We start from the raw sequence: 12,711 nt of genomic DNA on the forward strand, positions 1-12,711 counted from the left end.
AAGATAGGGGTGATGGTGCCTTTTCAGTTATAGGTCCCCTGCTCTGGAACCAACTTCTATCAAAGACAAAACAGCCCATGTCTCTCCCCACTTTTAAAGCCAGACTAAAGCTTTATTTTAGATCACTAAGCTCACTAGTTATTTTTTTAATGTTTTGTGTGTTTCTTCCTATAGCTCTATGCTGTCATTGCCTTTAAATTAATTGTTTTATGCTTTTATTTTACCATAATGTTTTATATGACTTTGCATTATGTATGTAGCACCGTGGGCCTCCTTGACTGGGGTTGGGTGGGGGCTTTATAAATAATTCATTTCAAAAAGTCACATCTTCATCTCCTACAAAAACTGCATCACTAACAACTTTAAAGAAAAACTTAAAATATCTAACTCTGAGGCACTCTTTCACTTCCTTTTCCTGCTTCCATGTTTGTTCTAACCAGCACACAGCTGTGAGCTACACTGACTCAGTCCCCTGTTGGAACCTATGGTTGTCTTTCAAACCGTCTCAGCTAGCAACTTGACAGCGCTAGGACCAATCAGAACAATGAACAATGTGACGTATTGATTGCTACGGAAATCAGCTACAAGGCTGTCCGCTGTACACCATCGAAGAAAAATGCATCCTTTTTCGAAATAAAGGCCTTTAGTATCTCTATCATGTCTCTAAGAAAAGCTCAAGTCTAAATCGTCCAAAGTTCATTGTTTCAAACAAGCACCATTCCTGGGCTGACACCATCGCTGTAGTTTTTCTCTGTCACAGCTCTGGTGCTATAGGGAGCCTAAGTCACACCCATCTAATTCCAGACCATCGGTCCCCGGAAGAACAAAAAAATAAATGCAAGTCAGTGGGGTTAAAAACGGCATTTTCTAATTCTGCTTGTTTTGTTCGATGGATTTCACTTGTGATGTCCGACACATTTTGATGCCAAGAACGTGCTTAATTTTGAAAAGGGGGAAAGGCTTTTTAGGTTTTGTTTGAAAATAAGTCCAGAACTACAAATGCGCTTCATGAAAGTGACGTTGTCGAACCAGACACGGAGGAAACTGAGGGAAAAGGGCTGTAAGTGCAGCAAACTTCCCACAGAAGGAAATAACCACCATAAACCTGGTTATGTGGTAAGTATCAGCTACGTTAGGGGAGAGAAGATTATGTGCTGATGTCACATATGTGACGTGCCGATTTCTGGTGTGTAGTCATGTTAATTACGAACTTTTACAAGCTGATAAACCTCAAAGTACATAACTGGCGTTGTCAAAACACCCACCATTACTTTTATTTTAAATTGCAGTACAACATATGTGCGATCCAGGGCGTAAGGCAAAGCGGATTAGAAAATAGCATTTTTGGCTCCATTGACTTGAATTTTTTTCGTTCTTCCGGGTACCCATAAGCCAACTGGGAAAGGGAGGAGACTTAGGCTCCCTATTCCTGCCCAACTGCTTGCTACAAAGAGAGTGCTGGGACTGGCCAAACTTAGAATTGTTTGGGCCAACGGTAAACCAGCTGAGACTACAATGGAGCACGGCAAGGCTTACGCGCAGAGCAAAATCTTTTGCTGCTGCTATGGTTTGTCTAGATTTTTAACATTGTAGGGTTTTCAGAGGCCTGTAGAGATTTAGACATTGTTCTGGGTTATTTTGTTGCTTACTTACTTTAGAACAGGGCATTTGACTGTTGCTTTTTGAGATCTTTTAGCCTACCTAATGTTGTCAGACAGGTTATAGTGAAGACATTTCTTAATTCTACAGGTCTGGTAGAAATCTGTCCTGGGTGTGGCTGGTGTAAATAAACTCAGCTTTCCAAAAGCAGTTAATCACTATTTATTTGTGATGTAACAAGTTAACACAATCAGGCAAGTTATGTTCTTTGTTTCTTTTATAATTGTTTCAGGGTTGTAAAAAAAATGACTGATATGTCCCACAGAGATTATGAATAGACCGAAAAATGTGCAAGAAAGTGGAGCTGGTAGAAATGAGGAGATGAAATGTGAAAAATCACTGCCTAGTTAGTAAAAAGAATCATATTTCTCTGAATTTAATCAAAAATCACCTGTAGATGCTCTGCGTTCAGCTGGATTGTAGCAGTACTAAAACTTCAGACGTCACACTCATCCTTGGGACTTGTGGGCAAAACAATCAGAGAAAACATACAGAAAAAAATAGAGTTATGTAATATTCTTCTTGCTTTATTATGGAGGTTTCAGATCTGCCCTTGGTAACAGTCACTATAGCACCATCAACAAGAACTAGCAGGAATAACAAGGCTCAGTGTAGCTTCACTAAGTAATGAAATGTAATCATCATGTATGCATACCTGGTTTGGGATCAATATTTATCAGCTTAGTGATCACAAGTGACCTTTTAACTTCATAACATGCTCATGTTTGGATAAAACAGGAGAAAATATGGCATGACTGCAGCTAAAAGAGAAATTCATATCTTTCTTTCAGAGGAATCAAAGTGTGTCCAGTAAAAAGCTGTACAACAAATAAACACAACAATACCCACCAGTAACCTCTATGTAGGTGTAATGTGAGAACTCTGACTACTCTTTTATGTGGAGTTAGATGTCAAGCACACTCAGAATCACGCTTCAACACGCTGATTAAATTCGATTTACTCTTATAAATACTTCCAGTTCTAAAGGCTCGTGTCCTTGAGATAAAAGTCCAAATGCTGAATTATTAAGTCACTTTCTACAAAAGATTCAATTAATCCTGTTAACATTTGAAATTTCTGTGAATTTAAACGTGAGACCTGAGATCAGTTTTTTCTTCAAGGAAATTTGCAATTTATAAAAACAGAACAAATAAATCCAGGTTAAAATTTTAAAGAAAACAAAAAAGGATATAAAATATGTACTGCAGTAAAACAGTTTGGTTTCGAATTGTTTTCATTGCAAATATGACATCAGAGTTTTGCTGAAGCTGTGCATGTTTATTTTTACTATCTCATCAAATATCTCACTAACACGCAAATTATTTTCTGCAAATAAATAAATTTCTAATAACCAGCTGATATTTTTTCTAATTATACAACTGCAACATGCGATATCCCTTACCAAAAAGAAGTACACTGAAGTATACTTGAAGTATACTAAAAATGAATACAGTATACTTCCAAGTTTACTTTCAATGTACTTATTAGAAGTATAGTTATCCGAGTACATTTTTTAAATACTACTAAGTATACTTTAATACATACTTACATTAAAGTTTACTTACATTTAGACTATACTTGTACTTGACTCTATCAGAAGTATATTTCACCAAGTAATGTATAAGTATACTTATTATATATATATATATATATATATATATATATATATATATATATACTTATATATAATATATAAGTATATATATATACTTATATATAATATATAAGTATATATATATATATATATATATATATATATATATATATATATATATATATATACTTATATATAATATATAAGTATATATATATACTTATATATAATATATAAGTATATATATATATATATATATATATATATATATATATATATATATATATATGCTTATATATAATATATAAGTATATATATATATATGCTTATATATAATATATAAGTATATATATATATATGTATATACTTATATATAATATATAAGTATATATATATATATATATATATATAAGTATATATGTATATATATAAGTATATATGTATATATATATATATATATATATATATATATATATATATATATATATATATATATATAAGTATATATATATATGCATATATATAAGTATATATGTATATATATATATATATATATATATATATATATATATATATATATATATATATATATATATATATATACATACAGTTGTGGTCAGAAGTTTACATACACTTGTAAAAAATATAATATAATGGCTCTACTGAGTGTCCCGTTATTTCTAAAACTCTGATTTTTCTCTGATAGAGTGATTGGAACAGATACTTCTTTGTCACAAAAAACATTCATGAAGTTCGGTTCTTTAATGTCTTTATTATATATATATATATATATATATATATATATATATAAGTATATATGTATATATATATAAGTATATATATAAGTATATATATATGTATATATATATATATATATATATATATATATATATATATATATATATATATATATATATATATATACATACAGTTGTGGTCAGAAGTTTACATACACTTGTAAAAAATATAATATAATGGCTCTACTGAGTGTCCCGTTATTTCTAAAACTCTGATTTTTCTCTGATAGAGTGATTGGAACTGATACTTCTTTGTCACAAAAAACATTCATGAAGTTCGGTTCTTTAATGTCTTTATTATATATATATATATATATATATATATATATATATATATATATATATATATAGATAGATAGATAGATAGATAGATAGATAGATAGATAGATAGATAGATAGATAGATAGATGATAGATAGATAGATAGATAGATAGATAGATAGATAGATAGATAGATAGATAGATAGATAGATAGATAGATAGATGATAGATAGATATAGATATATATAGATATATATAGATATATATATTTGGAACTTTTTATTTTTGAATTAGAACAACAACATTTACATGGAGATGCATTTGAGTTTCTTCTTCCCTTCTCCAGGGCAGTGTTTCCCTGAACAAAGTTCAAATTTCCTTGTGGCCATAAGATCTATCCAACTTAACCAAGTCACCAATCAGTACATATAGTTCTGACAAACTTTCTCTGTATTCATCGTATCTGCTCTCTTCTACATTCTACATTTTACTTTGATCTAGCTAAATAACTCACCCAAAAGACAAAAAAACATAAATAAAAAAAAATAAAAATTAATAATAATAATTTTCACATGAGAGTACTATCTTTCTAACATTTGTTTTATTGGTTCCCAAATTTTTTCTAATTTCCCTAGTCCCAGTCATAGTCTTGCATTAATTTGTTCCATTTTGTAGACCTGTCTAACTCTGTCTCTCCACTGTGCCACCCTTGGGGGTTCTGTGTCCAGCCATAAAACTGTAATACACTTCTTGGCAGTCATAAGCAGAATTCTGATTACGTATGTCTCCATTATGTGTGTGTGATTTTTGGTACAGCATTCCCAGTACAAACCATTTTAACTTAAATTGTAATTTCACCTTCAAGGTTCTTTCAATTTCTCCCTAACACCTTCCCAGAATGGTATGAATTTAGGGCAGTCCAAAAGTATATGTGAAAAGTCTCCCACTAGCCCGCATTTTCTCCAACATAAATTTGAAACATTACTATTTAGACATGATAAGTGGAGTTTTAAAGCATGCATCTTCACCTTCCATTCAAATTCCCTCCAAGACGGACTATTAGTAGTTTATGGCCTGCTTCAAGTGTTTCCTCCCATTCCTCATCTGTTATCATTATGTTCACTTCCAGTTCCCATTTTTCTTTAATATCTATATTCTTAACAATCAAATCCTGTTGTAAAGCTTTATATATTTTGAAATCAGTCCTTTTTGACATGTCCTTTCTGTTTAACATAATCACTTCCTCCATATTAAGTTTATCCTTGCTTGAAACTTTGCCTTATTTTGAAATAACTACTCTGTCTGTCTGTCCTAAATAACATATTAAGCATGAAATTACGAATTATTGTGAAATTACACGCACAGGAAGTGCTTTTATTTTGTAGCATTTGCTCAGTCAGCTCTAGCTTCTCAGCAGACCGAGAAGATGAGTGAGGGTCGGAGGAGCATTAACCGTTGGAGGTCGCGCTTTTGTTCTGCATCTGCACTTGACAGTCACTGGTTCTGCACCACTGAGCTAAATGTAAGTAGCCACCATAAAAGTTGCTTAAATGTTTTTAAGACGGACATGGTGAGTAATGTTGGCCACGTAGCAAGCTAATATGCTAAGTCATTGCATGAGTTAGCTGTGTTATTAACTTTGTGTGTGACTAAAGTCCGTTTATTTAATGAAATGAGCAGCACTATCTCATTATTAAAGGTTAGCATTACTTTAGATACTTTTTTATTAGACTTCTAGAGACTTATTCCCTCCATTTTTGTCCCCTCCATCATAATTTTTTAAACGTGACATTCTGAGAAAAAAATAAAAGCGGGAGCTCAGCGCCACCAAGTCAAACTTAAACGTCCACTTATTAAAAGTAAATGAGCAGTGATCTCTTGTACAGCGATGACAAAATCAGTGTGTGTTGTAAACTATTTCCCCGTAGCACCCGTGCGATAGCTTTGCAAGCAGCCTGCTTTTTTTTAACCGTAGAAGAGGATTGTGACCGCAAGAGATGAAGCGGTGCTGTATCTTGATGCTATGTTCCCTCCTTCCCTCCATTTTTGTCCCCTCCATAGTTTTTTTAAATAGTGCTCAGTTGCACATATCTTGAACCGCAGAACGCTGTTTCTATTAATTTCACAGTATTTTAGTGTTGTAATTTTGTCCGTACTGTACACTGTTACTCCAGATTCTTAAATGTTATGTTTTTAGCTTTGTGTGGATAAGTCAAATTACACTTGAATCTCCACACACACACACACACACACACACACACACACACACACACACACACACACACACACACACACACACACACAATTTAGATGATTAATGATTTAGCTTCATATATATAGTGGAGGACTGCCTAAAGACTAACACAGATCTACCTTGTGATTCACAATGTTTTCTGTACTGATTATGCTTCCTGGTGTAGATGTGTAAATGTAGAGCATCTGCGTTCCTATGAGCTGTCAGCCACACCGGGAAGCCTGTCTATGAATCTGCGGTCAGACTTCAATGATCCAACCCCACTCTCTGCACACAAGATTGATGGCATGCTGCTGTTGATCCCCAAGAGGTTCATACAAGTGAGATCACTGGTGAGTAATTCTCACAATCTGCATTTTTGATGACACATCCTAAATGACATGACTATATATGTATGTATGTATATATGTATACAGATTTGTCTTTTAAAACTGGTGAATATACAATTTACAGGTAATGCCTTTATGCTATGACTATTAGAGCCACTGATGGAAAAAAATATATAGAATTCTGAGAAAATAAGTCATAAATCTGAGTTTAATCTCAGAGTTCTGACTGGTACCTAAAACAAAAAAAAAGGGAAATTGGGGAAGATTATGAGGGGGGATCAGAATTCTGACTTAAATCTTAAAATTCGGGCTTTTTTTTTTGTTTTGATTTTTTTTAACAAAACAATTCCTAAATAGTTTTTTGTTTGTTTGGCTTTAGGTTCATGAAAAAAGTCAGAATTCTGACTTTAATCCCAGAATTTTGAAATTATCTGACTTTTTTTTCTCAATTATTTTCTTTTTCTTCAGTGACTCTAATACTCTTAGGCAATAAGGCAGTATTAGGGCCACTGAAGGAAACAATTGAATACTGAGATAAATGTCAGAATTCTGACTTTATTTATTTTCAGAATTTTTTCTTCTTCAGTGGCCCTAATACCCCTCCGTATTATGTAATGCTAAACACTTCAAATTAACTTTTGAATTCAGCAGTTTATTGGATTTAGATGCAGATATCACTGTCTTGGAAAATTGGTCAGAGCAATTTGGCATTAAGTTTGATTAGTAAACTTGGCAGTATTTACACTCTTAATCTTCTTAGGAATTACATGATGTCCACACAAGGCGTACCACTGTTCTCCATGCCCTTCCTGTCTATCTACGTGAGGAAACCTCTGGATTTTTGAGGACATGTGTGGTAAGTCCCAGTATTGTAAATTTGAACAAATCATTCTATTTATTTATGCATAAAGACAACGCACATGGACATTTTGGAAAAAGTGCCATTGTTTCAACTACAAACCTTTGGCAAGATGTTTAAGCCTCCCATACACGAGAGCAATCAGCTGAGCAAACGGCCTCGAAGGACTGTTTGCTCAGCAGATACCTCGCCATGTGCACCTGATTTTCACCGAGTTTTCCGCCTCACGAGACGCTGAGGTGAATATCTGACCAGTTAGATATTTTCTGCCTCACAGGGGTAAAAACTCGCTGTGTGTGCACTACTGAGCTGCTGGCTGAGCTGAAATATTCTAGTGGCCAATCAAAGCACTTTCTCCGCTCACATGACCCCAAGATGTATTCAGATGCAGCCCCTTACCCTGTCTGCGTGTCTGAAAAATAAACAAAATGGTACCTTGCGGATCGATGGGCCCACTGTTTCCATTACCCTTTCGGAAGGATTCTGGGTCTTCCAGGTGCATCTCTTGGAGTAAATTGGCATAAACTCCTTGCCTGGTCCATCTTTCCAGCTACTGTACCAGTATTTTCCTAACCTTGAAATGCCGTGGCGGCGATGTTTCAACAAAAAAGGATAGGCATTTCCTCCTTTTCCAGCTCTGTCTCTGTGTTGTTTCTTTTCTGACATGCAGACAGGGGGCTGCCATCTTGGGGTCATGTGAGCGGAGAATGTGCTTTGGTTGTCCACTAGAATATTTCAGCTCAACCAGCAGCTCGGTAATGCGCACACGGCGAGTTTTTACCCCTGTGAGGCGGAAAATATCTTAACTGGTCAGATATTCACCTCAGCGTCTCGTGAGGCGGAAAACTCTGTGAAAATCAGGCGCACATGGCGAGGTATCTGCTGAGCAAGCGGTCATTCGAGACCGTTTGCTCAGCAGATGACACTCATGTGTGGCAGGCTTTAAGGCACTGAGAAAAATCAACAATCACTGCAAAGAATTCAAGCAGCTTTCATTAGCATAACACTGGCACACACGGAAGCCATCTCACTTTATTCGTAAATGAGAGCACAAAGCAACAGAATGAACAGGAGTAGGGCTGGGCGATATGGCCTAAAATCAATATCACCATATATTGAAGATCTCACCTGGATAACGATAAGTAGACGATAACTACAGGAATGCGTAGCAACAATATTTGTCCACTAGATGGGGCTGTCTCGTGTATTACAATGACTAAAATTTTACATGACTCAAGATGCTACAGCTTCTTAAAGGGACATAAATGTGGCCAACTTACACATCTTTTCATTTTTTTATTATCAAATTTATTGACATGGGAAAAATTATCTGGATGAGAGACAAGAACTTGGTTAACCATAAATCTCTGACATGTTGCCCAGCCCTAAACAGGAGTCTATCAGACTGCATTTATTGTTATTTACATGACAATCTACTGAAATAAAAATGTCCACAGTCAGTTTCAGTTCAGATGTGATTAGTGTATGATCTCCCTTTCATTTTTGTAAGGATGATACCAATGAGCCGGACCTCAGGGATGCAGCAGTTGTCCTCCTGACAACCATCACTGATGATGCCGAGAGTCCAGTTACGTACGACCCAGTGAGAATCTGTTATCCTAGAGGGTGATGTGATTGTCAACCTCTCCAGCCTTCCTGATGTCTTCCTGGTAATGTTCGGCCTCATCTATGCCTTACACCTAGATTATCCGAAGGGACTGACCAACACATTTGAGTTCACGCAGAAAATCTTACTTGGTCTTGATGAGTCTAAACTGTCACCCAAGCTGCAGAGTCAAAAATGACCTGATGTTACATGTGTAACTCAAAATGTGAAAGAGTGGTGGATTCAGATGGCTCACTCTGTTAGAGCATTGTCCACATCCACAATGTAATTTACTATTTGTCTGCTCTTTAATTGTTGATGTTAAAGTAACACACCACCATTTGGGCAAATATGTTCATTTTCCACTTCTCCTTGAGTTAACCCCCCCACTGTCCTAATGGGTAGGACCCCCGCGAGGAAAGTTGACCATTGAGCAGGGTTGATGGTTTATCCCTTGAGGTCCACGTGGCAGGGATGAGGTGGTGCTCACTCCTCACCCCGTCACGTGGACCTCAAGGGATAAACCATCAACCCTGCTCAATGGTCAACTTTCCTCGCGGGGTCACCCATAAAGACAGTGGGAGGAACAGTTGAGTTTTACCTTTTCTCTGTTCGTCCAGCCGTTCTGAGTCTGGCAACTCCATTTGTGGCTTTAGTTTAGCGTGAATAATTGAATCGGATTAGCCCATAGGCTAATCCGATTCAATACTCAACTAGTTTTATGCCAAATGGCATAAAGTACTCACTGACTTACTTGATAGTGGTTAGTGTAATTCATATTTTGTTAATGTTGAATTGATGTGCATCCTGATGTCGCTTTAAACCACCTACTCAAAGAAAGACTACACACTGCTGTTGTCCAGTTTTCAAAAGTGTGCGTTTGTAATTGTTTCTTTCAAATTTTGTTGTATTTTCTGTTTGAGTTGGCTTAATCGGTAACTTTAATTTGATCATAATTTGAAAATATATTTAATATAAACTCCAAATATTTAAGTTTATTTATGGTCTGATATACTCAAATATCTGAGTTTATAAACTCAGAAAATATGAGGCAACTGATTGCCTTACATTTTTTGAGTTCTGCCTACTTATTCGGGTTTACAGTGTATGAACTGTAAAGATTTTGTGGTGTCAGAGTTCACCTAACAGTTCAAGTGTTCATTTTTTTGCTTTGTGTGTTCACAGGGCATGCTCAGTTGAAGTTTCCATCTCTGCGTGTTCAAGATGTAAGAAAAATAATACGAAAGAAATGCAACAATGAAAACTTCAAAAAGGCATCAACAACCAAGCAAGTGGATCCATAAAATGGACTGATTTTTTTAAAGGCATTTTTAAAAAGTCTTTCAAAATGGACAGAATTAACACGTTAAACATGTTCAGAACAGTTTGCGTTCTCATCTTTGATTAATCCTGGTAAACAGGTCTGTTTTTGTTCTGTTCTAATTCTCTCTGTTTAATAAATTTAAACAAAATGACTTAGCTATTTTATTTACTTTTTTTCTCTGCATAAAGACGAAGTATCAGTAAATAGTGGAAATTAAATGTATTGGTAGTAAGCAAATAGCAGATGTTAAATGTTACTTGCAGTATGTGTTTATAGAAAAAATAGAGATACTTAAATGTACTAAAAGAATATTACGTCAAGTTTACTGTAAAGTGTACTTTCAAAACTGTAAGTATACTCAATTATATAAGAAGTACACTACAAGTAAACATACATTATTACTTTAAGTATAATTTTAAGTATACATTCAAAGAGAAAAGTATACTCAATTATTTCAGAAGTACACTACAAGTAAACTTATAATGTTACTTAAAGTTTATTTTTAAGTATACTTTCAAGGGCAAAAGTTTACTCAATTTTATTAGAAGTAAACTTATACTGTTACTTTTAAGTATACTTTCAATGAGAAAAGTATACTCAACTATATCAGGAGTACACTACAAGTAAACTTATATTGTTACTTTTAAGTATACTTCCAAGGAGAAAAGTATACTCAATTATTTCAGAAGTACACTACAAGTAAACTTATAAGTATACTTTCAAGGAGAAAAGTATACTCAACTATATCAGGAGTACACTACAAGTAAACTTATATTGTTACTTTTAAGTATACTTCCAAGGAGAAAAGTATACTCAATTATATCAGAAGTACACTACAAGTAAACTTATAAGTATACTTTCAAGGAGAAAAGTATACTCAACTATATCAGGAGTACACTACAAGTAAACTTATATTGTTACTTTTAAGTATACTTCCAAGGAGAAAAGTATACTCATTTATATCAGAAGTACACTACAAGTAAACTTATAAGTATACTTTCAAGGAGAAAAGTATACTCAATTATATCTGAAGTACACTCCAAGTACACTTGTAAGGTTACTTTAAGTATACTTTCAAAGAGAAAAGTATACTCAATTATATCAAAAGTACACTACAAATAAACTTAAATTATTACTTTGAAGTATACTTGTAGTATACTTCAAGTATACTTTTAGCGGCCCAATTTAGTCCCAAGGAGTGTACTTCTAAGTAAACTTTAAGAACAAGTATGCAAATAAACTTCTGTACACTTAAGTATACTTGAAATTAAATACTTAAAGTATACTTCTTTTTCGTAAGGGATGGCCTAAAAATCAACATCTCGATATACTGAGGAGCTCACTTTGATAACGATAAATGGACAATAACTACAGGTATGTGCAGAAACAAAAGTTGTCCACTAGATGGGGCTATCACATGTATTATGCTGAGTCATATTTTTACATGACTCAAGGTGGTGAAAGGGACATGAACGTAGTCAACCTACACACATCTTTTTTTTTTAACTATCAAATTTATTGACATGGAAAAAATGATCTCTATAGGAGTCAGAACTTTTGATAACGATAAGTTTTCGATTTATTGCCCAGCCCTATGGTTCATAATGAACAAGTAATGAAACAAGATCTCACATTACTCCAATTAGCTTTCAGTTTTCTGTTTTGTTGTTATGGAAACCATCCGCGTGAAGCATCTTTTACTCCTAAATTCCCTGTTGGAGCCTTAATTACTACTGACTGCCCAAACTTTATGATTCTGAGTGTTTTTCATCAACCTGTTAGAGGTTTAGCCCTTTTCCTTTAGCTGGATCGAAAACTGTTTTTCATTCTCTACAGATGTCAAGTGGTTCTTAAATGACATTTTCATGGTTTTCAAAGATTAATAAATTTAAAAAAGATTAAAAAAATCATAAAAACGAGAAAATAATATTCCATCTATCCATCAATTTTTAGCCGCTTATCTGGAGTTGGGTCTTGGGGTGTCACTGTTCTTCTTCTTCTGTTGTTTAATTGGCGGATGGCAACCAAC

At 34.4% G+C, this 12,711-nt stretch overlaps 1 long non-coding RNA gene across 1 annotated transcript; it reads left to right on the forward strand.

The window, feature by feature from the left end:
• The first annotated feature begins 5,695 nt into the window (after positions 1 to 5,695).
• On the forward strand, positions 5,696 to 10,833 carry LOC129153654 (uncharacterized). The gene is made up of 5 exons (XR_008559630.2): positions 5,696 to 5,832; positions 6,731 to 6,896; positions 7,654 to 7,749; positions 9,263 to 9,422; positions 10,544 to 10,833. It is a non-coding gene; the product is annotated as an uncharacterized lncRNA (long non-coding RNA).
• The last annotated feature ends 1,878 nt before the right edge of the window (positions 10,834 to 12,711 follow it).

The sequence above is a fragment of the Nothobranchius furzeri genome, chromosome 4 (genome assembly GCF_043380555.1).
Source record: "Nothobranchius furzeri strain GRZ-AD chromosome 4, NfurGRZ-RIMD1, whole genome shotgun sequence".
Taxonomy (NCBI): Eukaryota; Metazoa; Chordata; class Actinopteri; order Cyprinodontiformes; family Nothobranchiidae; genus Nothobranchius; species Nothobranchius furzeri.